A 9,392-nucleotide genomic window follows, 5' to 3' on the forward strand; every position below is an offset into this window, starting at 1 on the left:
AATGGGCCCTACATAATCCTGCATAAAGTGTAATGTTTTCCACATAGTGCTTTATACAGTATAACCGGGCCCTGCATTGCCTTCCATACAGTATTATGACCCCACATAGTGCTTGATACAGCATTATGGCCCCACATGATGCTCCATTCTGTATAATGGCTCCATATAACATCCCATACTGTGTAATGGTCCCACATACTTCTTCAAACTGTATATAGCCCAACATAATGCTCCATACAGTACAATGGTCCCACATAGTCTTCCATACAGTACAATGGCCCCACATAGTGCTCTATACTGTATAATGGCCACACATAGTGCTCCATACTGTATAATGGACCCACATGATGTTCCATACTGTATAATGGCTCCAAATGATGATCCATTCTGTATAATGTGTACAAACTGATTTTTTATGTTTTACCAATGTTGTTCATTGAATCAGTGCTGTTCTGCATTTTTTTTTCTCAGCTGGAAACTGGATGATAGAAAAAAATTGCAGCATGATGCTAGTGGCCGCGTATATCTGATGTGACTCGCCAAAGCAAGTTGATGGATGCAAAAAAACAAAACAAACGGACAGCACACCAACCATATGCCATCCGATTTTTATGCATAGATTTCCAAAAAATATATAAAAAAGGATGTTCAGTCATCCCATGACAGGAAGGGACACACAGGGAAATGTTGCCACCCTCCCCTAAGCTATTGTGAGCCTACAGTTTGCAAAAAATGCCTCCACAGAGTTGAAGATCTTTAGAAAAATTGCTAGGCCAATAAATGTGGAAATGCTCACAATGCTTGTCCAGGAACAGCCGGAGCTATAGGATCCCTGTGACTTGGGCTTTTCTGACAAAATGAAGAAGGATACTTATTGGATGTAAATTTGCCAACAATTATTTCCACAATATGAGGATAGTACACGGGATGTACAAATGGGCATTAGTATGTATTTTTATATTTTTTATTTGACTTATTTTTCCTTATGCTTTTACCTAATGCGCCATGCAACATCATGTGTATAATGTAAACTGAATAGATTCCCGGATTATGTTTATTTTGTTGTGATTTTATTTGTAACAATTATTCCCAATTGCGGTGAATGATGTCACAAAAAAAAGGCACAGCTGCAGAGATCTGCACAGAAGGGAGTGGCAGCAGCAAGGAAAAATTAGAGATGGCGGCCCAAAGAAAAGACCCTATCTGTGGATCATTTAAATTTCCTTGCTATCATCATGGATTAAGACCGTATGTTCAAAGCTCTGGCCATTTACATGTTACATTTTTTTTTCAATTTCCAGGACTGAAACCAACTGATGGGACAGGGAAACAACATCCGAGTCTGAGGTGCTGGCACCATGAGAGGAGGCTGGAGGACCAACAGCAGAACCTCATGAAGCCAAGGAGCAAGAGGAGCAGGGCCGGAGCAGTAGCCCCACCTTGACCTTTGACACATCACCCCAAGCTGGACCCAAACCTCGCAGACTCATGTAAAGGAGGGAGGCTCTCACCAACACCACATGGCAGGAGGTAGCTAGCTGAGTAATTGACTATCCATCTCACACCATCATTGATGATGATGATGATAATGAGGAGGCCTTTTATAAGAGTCTGGTCCATCATTTACACCACGTTCTGACCAAAATCTGAATCTGCATCAAAGCATTCATTGTGCCCCTCTTGATGGGGCTGTCCCATCCAGTAACCCTCAGGATGTCTTTGACTTTCTAGAAACAAGGCAGCAGAGTTTAGCTACACAGGCAACAGCCAGGCAGCAAATTTTCAGCACAAGCTCCACCACCACCACCAACAGTATAAGCACCATCACCAGCACTAACACTATCAGCCCTAGCAGCAGCAGTACCAGCCAAAACATCTTATGAACTGCATGGTTACTATGCTGCCTACTATGCAAAGGCTCTCCATGCATGAGTTGTGACTGTCACACAGCCGCAACACATGAAGCTGCAGCGCCGGACATGTGATTATTAGTGTTGAGCGATACCGTCCGATACTTGAAAGTATCGGTATCGGAAAGTATCGGCCGATACCGGCAAAGTATCGGATCCAATCCGATACCGATACCCGATACCAATACAAGTCAATGGGACTCAAGTATCGGACGGTATCCCTGATGGTTCCCAGGGTCTGAAGGAGAGGAAACTCTCCTTCAGGCCCTGGGAACCATATAAATGTGTAAAAGAAAGAATTAAAATAAAAAATATCGCTATACTCACCTGTCCGACGCAGCCGGGACTTCAGCGAGGGAACCGGCAGCGTTGTTTGTTTAAAAATCGCGCTATTACTTGGTTACGTGAATTCCCGGCTTGTGATTGGTCAGGTCGGCCATGTTGCCGGGACGCGGACCAATCACAGCAAGCCGTGACGAAATTACGTCACGGCTTGCTGTGATTGGTCCGCGTCCCGGCAATATGGCCGCCCTGACCAATCACAAGCCGGGACGTCACGGGAGGCTGGACACGCGCTCATTTTAAAATGGGCGCGTGTCCAGCCTCCCGTGACGTCACGGCTTGTGATTGGTTGCGCCGCGATCAACCAATCACAAGCCGGGAGGCTGGACGCGCTCATTTTGAAATGGGCGCGTGTCCAGCCTCCCGTGACGTCACGGCTTGTGATTGGTTGCGCCGCGATCAACCAATCACAAGCCGGGAGGCTGGACGCGCTCATTTTGAAATGGGCGCGTGTCCAGCCTCCCGGCTTGTGATTGGTTGACCGCGACGCAACCAATCACAAGCCGTGACGTCACGGGAGGCTGGACACGCGCCCTTTTTAAAATGAGCGCGTTTCCAGCCTCCCGTGACGTCACGGCTTGTGATTGGTTAATGGCGGCCATGTTGCCGGGACGCGGACCAATCACAGCAAGCCGTGACGTATTTTCGTCACGGCTTGCTGTGATTGGTCCGCGGCCCGGCAACATGGCCGCCCTGACCAATCACAAGCCGGGACTTCGCGTAACCATGTAAAAGCGGGAATTTTAAACAAACAACGCTGCCGGTTCCTGCGCTGAGGTCCCGGCTGCGTCGGACAGGTGAGTATAGCGATATTTTTTATTTTAATTCTCTATTTTACACATTTTAACATTAATGTTGTTCCGATACCCGATACCCGATACCACAAGAGTATCGGAATCCCGGTATCGGAATTCCGATACAGCAAGTATCGGCCGATACCCGATACTTGCAGCATCGGAATGCTCAACACTAGTGATTATCAGAGCGCTCTTGGTATCCAGGTTCCCACTGCAGCTTCTTCAGTAAGCGCTATAGCTTGCCGAATAAGAAGGGAGCCGAAGATATTCGCTCATCTCTAATCCCGGCATCTGGCCAAAACCTGTGCTACTCCACCAGGATTGTTGGGCAATCCTCCATCAGCATCCACAGACACAGGTGAATCATGGATACGGGTAAAATTGTGTAGTATTACACAGACATTAATGAAACCATTTTGTTCTCTTAATTGGAGAGAACTAAATAATACCCTCCATTTAGTTGACAAAATGCTGAAGCTGCATTTGGCCAGACACCGTGCCCTAGTAAGCCTGTAACTAAAAAAAAATGACGTTGACAGTCAGGACCCCGGTGGCGATAAGGCCACATGAGCTGAAAGGCCTCATCGGCCAAGATGACAAACGGACTGATTCGGCAGTTGAGCAAGGGAGGTTCCTTGGGGGTGGCAAACTCATTTCTTTGTTCATAAGCCGTCAAGAATCTCCAGTTATTCCATAGACCCCAATATCTACAATTACAAACCAATAATTGCTGTCAACCAATGGCACTTCGGCCATTTCTTCATACGGATGTGTTTGTCATCCAAAGAGTCAAGAAAGTTGGGAAACTGGCATGTATTATACATCCCCCTTGAAATGCTCTCCCAGTCTTCAGGAGTTGGCTCCTGCATTACTTTGGGCTGAATACATTCCCATATTTAACTACAGATACTTTTGACAATGTTTGAGATTGTATATTTCCCAAAAGAAATTCCAAGTGGATAGCAGCAAATGAGAGTCCAGTAACAAGAAATCTAAATAGAAAACAGAATGTTACTCAAAATCATGAATACAAAAGATAAAAGCATCATTTTACAAGTCACATTGTTGTATAATTAGTAATTACTTATTTTTAGTTTGATAAATGTGAAAACCTACAAATTAAGAATAGTTACAAAGGAAAACATAAAACTATTAAAATACTGTAGGACACTTAAGAGTAAAACTCAAATCTAAAGAAGCTATACAAAAAATCATGCGGAGGAAGAACTTTGGGCCCGAAACATTTGTGATATGATAACACAATAGCTATAATGTGAGTTACAAAATAATTTTATAAAATAATCAAAATTTTAGGACAAATTTAAAAGTACAAAAAAAAACACCATCTAGGAAATGATAATAAATAAACATGTCTTGGGCTATAACCTTATCTCAGGGTAAGTAGCAGTCGTTCTTCTGCAAACAAAACTTAGGTGAAAATGAGTGTTTTGAAAAGTAATGCTGGCCGAAGCTTCTCCAGTAGCCAGTCAAAGGTGTTCAGAGACAATCTGCAGTAAGCAAAAAATTTGTTGTGGTGCCTACATAGCTGGACATACATACGGGCAAATTGCCCTCTTGTAGCATGTTTGCAGGGGAGTTGAGGAACACAGCATCTGCGACGCCTACTCTGAACATCGACGGCAGATACCTAGATCCAAATTCCCTGGATAAGATCCAGTTATACAGGACTTGTTCAGGAGTATTGAAGACCAAATTCATACTGCCAATAGCTGCAGGTAGACTGTACCAAAATGTAAGGGAAAAATAGATGACGGGTGTCCGCAGAAAAAATATGGATGTGCTCAGCAATTGACCTTTTTCTAAGGGGTTTATATATTATTAGCTAAAATGCCCTACAGTAAAAGGCTTTTTCTAAATTAAATAAAAAGGTGTTAAAAATACATTGACTACAGATTGCATATGTATGCAATAGGGATGGCATACGGATGGCATACGGATGCTATGAGAGAAAAAAATCACAGGATCGCATTACACACGCATGACATACGGAGTGTCATATGGAATTCACTGATCTGACTTTTCACGAACAACATCAGAGCGATATTTTTATGTAGATGTGAGCGAGGCCTTAAGGGAGCATTTCCATTTTAGAATGTAGAGTAATATTATCTTGTTATGCCATAGCATTTGTCAGTGAAAGTATGACCACTGAGAACTCCATTAATCCTTAACCCCTACATGACCTTGGACGTATCCATATGTCCTGGCTGGGACGGGGTTCCTGACCTTGGATGTAAGGATTGACATCGGTTGTTCAGCTAACATGACAGCTGATACAGCTCTCTCAGCCAGGAGCACTGCCCCGCGGCTGCTTAATCCCCTAAATCAGTGTTTCTCAACTCCAGTCCTCAAGACCCACCAACAGGTCATGTTTTCAGAATTTCTTTAGTATTGCATAGGTGATGAAATTATCACCTGTGCAATACTAAGGATATCCTGAAAACTTGACCTGTTGGTGGGTCTTGAGGACTGGAGTTGGGAAACACTGCCCTAAAAGCTGCAATCAATATCGGTCACAACATGTAGGAGGCTCGGAGAGAGAGGGGGCTCCCTATCTCTTCCTATTGGCATCACCACAATATCATTGTGAGGGCCTGATTGTTATCATCGTGATTTGAGGTCGTCATGATGACATCCGGGCTACCATGCTATGTAAAGATTTTTAGACCATGCTCAAAGCTTGGTCTAAGAGGCTTCTGTCAGTGCAGTACTGACAGGTGTAAAGCATTGCAATGCTGGTGCATTGCAATGCATTATACCAGCGATCTGAGTGCTAAAATCTAAAGTCCCCTAGAGCAACTAAGTAAAAAAGTAAATAAAAAGTAAAAAAAATGGTACAAATATTTTAAAAAAATGATAATAAATAAAAACATTAGACACATAAATATGTATTTTTATATAATAAAAAAATAAACAAAAAGGGACACATATTTGGTATCATCGCATCCGGAATGCCCTGACCTATAAAACTGTCACACTAGTTAATATGCTTTTTCATCATACTTTCTAAAAAAAGTGGAATAAAGCGCAATCAAAAAGACAAATGTAAATAAAAATGGTATTTCTGAAAATGGCATCTTGTCCTGCACAAAAACAAGCCACTGTTGATCTCCGTCAGTGGAAAAATAAAAAAAAGCTATAGTCCTCAGAATACAGCGATGCAAAAATAATTCTAATAATAAAATAGTTTTTATTTTGTTAATGCTCCAAAACACAAAAAAATACTTAAATTTGGCATTGCTTTTATCATAAAAAAATCATGATAAATGAAAAAAGGTTTTATTGGCACACCACACAATATATTAAAACATAATTAAAACCAAACAAAAAACATATCCACTCAGAAAAAAAAAACATATTTATATTACAATGCCCAATATACACAAATATGTGGCCACGGTCTCCATTCCATTCAGTTCCTGGTTTCGGGGGGTTTGCCCTTCTTCATATGCTGAGTATTGGGTAATTTAACCCTTATTTTTCTTGGCTCTAATGGGGCTTTTTTGGCCCACTGCATAGATGACTTTTGGATCCTCTTATAGCCATCTCTTGGGGGCTTATACTCTGGACCTTTCTTACCTTGGGGGGTCCCGTGCTTTGGATTGTATAGGACAGCCCATGCTCACTCTGCAGGGCTGTATTATATAGCCTCATGAGCCAGTATATCTAGAATAGTGTTTATCTATGCATATTTGTTTATATTGGGCATTGTAATATATATATATATATATATATATATATATATATATATATATATATATATATATATATATATATATTTTCTGAGTGGATATGGTTTTTGCTTGGTTTTAATTATGTTTTAATATATTGTGTGGTGTGCCAATAAAAACTTTTTTTCATTTATCATGATTTTTGTTGTGTGCATAAATTGGAGTGGTGCTTTTCTTCTTTGACCAATAAAAACGACAACTCGTTCCACAAAAGGCAAACACTCACATGACTCTGTCTGCAGAAATATGAAAAAATTATAGTTCTCAAATATGGAGATGCAAACATATTTTTGCAAAGCAAAGGGACATTTAGTGTGTGACAGCAGCCAAACATAAAAATGTGATATAAATCTGGTATTGCTGCAATCGCACTGACCCAAATAATAAAGTTATCTAATCACTTATACCACAGAAGGAATGGCGTAAATAAATAAAAAAAAAAAATATTCACCTGCTGTTGATTCGTTCATTCTGCCTCCCAATGATCGCCGTAAGGGTCAGCTCACATTTATCCTGTACCCTACCTGAGTGCTTATACTGAGGTTTCCATGCAAATCTCTGAAATAGGTGATTTAAATAGAATCCTTGGTGGATTATTCCCTTTAACCCCTTTCTGCCATTGGACGTACTATTTCATCCATGTGGGGTGGGCCCTAATTCCCAAGGACGGAATAGTACATCCAGCGCGATCGGCCGTGCTCACGGGGGGAGCGTGGCCGATCGCGGCCGGGTGACAGCTGCCTATCGCAGCTGACATCTGGCACTATGTGCCAGGAACGGTCACGGACCGCCCCCGGCACATTAACCCCCGGCACACCACGATCAAACATGATCGCGGTGTGCTGGCGGTACAGGGAAGCATCGCGCAGGGAGGGGACTCCCTGTGGGCTTCCCTGAGACCCCTGGAGCAACGCGATGTGATCGCGCTGCTGCGAGGGTCTCTTACCTCTCCTCCCTGCAGCAGGCCTGGATCCAAAATGGCCACGGCATCCGGGTCCTGCAGGGAGGGAGGTGGCTTACCAAGTGCCTGCTCAGAGCAGGCGCTTGGTAAGCCTGCAGCGCTGGAACTCAGATTGGTGATCTGACAGAGTGCTGGGACAAAGTAAAAATGTAAAAAAAAACATTTCCACATGTGTAAAAAAAAAATAGAAAAAAAAATTCCTAAATAAAGAAAAAAAATATATATTATTCCCATAAAAACATTTCTTTATCTAAATAAAAAAAAGAAACAATAAAAGTACACATATTTAGTATCGCCGCGTCTGTAACGACCCCACCTATAAAACTATATCACTAGTTAACCCCTTCAGCGAACACCGTAAAAAAAAACGAGACAAAAAACAACGCTTTATTCTCATACCGCCAAACAAAAAGTGGAATAACACGCGATCAAAAAGACAGATATAAATGACCATGGTACCGCTGAAAACATCATCTTGTCCCGCAAAAAACGAGCCATGAGACAGTATCATCAGCAAAAAAAATAAAAAAGTTATAGTCCTCAGAATACAGCGATGCAAAAATAATTATTTTTCCAATAAAATAGTTTTTATCGTATAAAAAAATAATATAAATGAGGTATCGCTGTAATCGTACTGACCCGAAGAATAAAACTGCTTTATCAATTTTACCAAACGCGGAATGGTATAAACGCCTCCCCCAAAAGAAATTCATGAATAGCTGGTTTTTGGTCATTCTGCCTCACAAAAATCGGAATAAAAAGCGATCAAAAAATCTCCCGTGCCCGAACATGTTACCAATAAAAACGTCAACTCGTCCCGCAAAAATCAAGACCTCACTGGACTCTGTGGAATCAAATATGGAAAAATTATAGCTCTCAAAATGTGGTAACGCAAAAAATATTTTTTGCAATAAAAAGCATCTTTCAGTGTGTGACGGCTGCCAATCACAAGAATCCGCTAAACAACCCACTATAAAAGTAAATCAAACCCCCGATCTCAATTCCAGCCAATTCTGCGTTGAAAAAGTAAAACAGTGCTCCTTCCCTTCCGAGCTCTCCCGTGCGCCCAAACAGGGGTTTACCCCAACATAAGGGGTATCAGCGTACTCAGAACACATTGGAGAACAACTTTTGCGGTCCAATTTCTCCTGTTATCCTTGGGAAAATACAAAACTGGGGGCTAAAAAATAGTTTTTGTGGAAAAAAAAATATTTTTTATTTGCACGGCTCTGCGTTATAAACTGTAGTGAAACACTTGGGGGTTCAAAGCTCTCACAACACATCTAGATGAGTTCCTTAGGGGGTCTACTTTCCAAAATGGTGTCACTTGTGGGGGGTTTCTACTGTTTAGGTACATTAGGGGCTCTGCAAATGCAATGTGACGCCTGCAGACCATTCCATCTAAGTCTGCATTCCAAATTGCGCTCCATCCATTCCAAGCCCTCCCATGCGCCCAAACGGTGGTTCCCCCCCACATATGGGGTATCAGCGTACTCAGGACAAATTGGACAACAACTTTTGGGGTCCAATTTTTCCTGTTACCCTTGGGAAAATACAAAACTAGGGGCTAAAATATAATTTTTGTGGGAAAAAACAAAAAAACACTCCAAAACATCACTAGTATTTTGTT

The sequence above is a fragment of the Ranitomeya variabilis genome, chromosome 2, assembly GCF_051348905.1.
Source record: "Ranitomeya variabilis isolate aRanVar5 chromosome 2, aRanVar5.hap1, whole genome shotgun sequence".
Taxonomy (NCBI): domain Eukaryota; kingdom Metazoa; phylum Chordata; class Amphibia; order Anura; family Dendrobatidae; genus Ranitomeya; species Ranitomeya variabilis.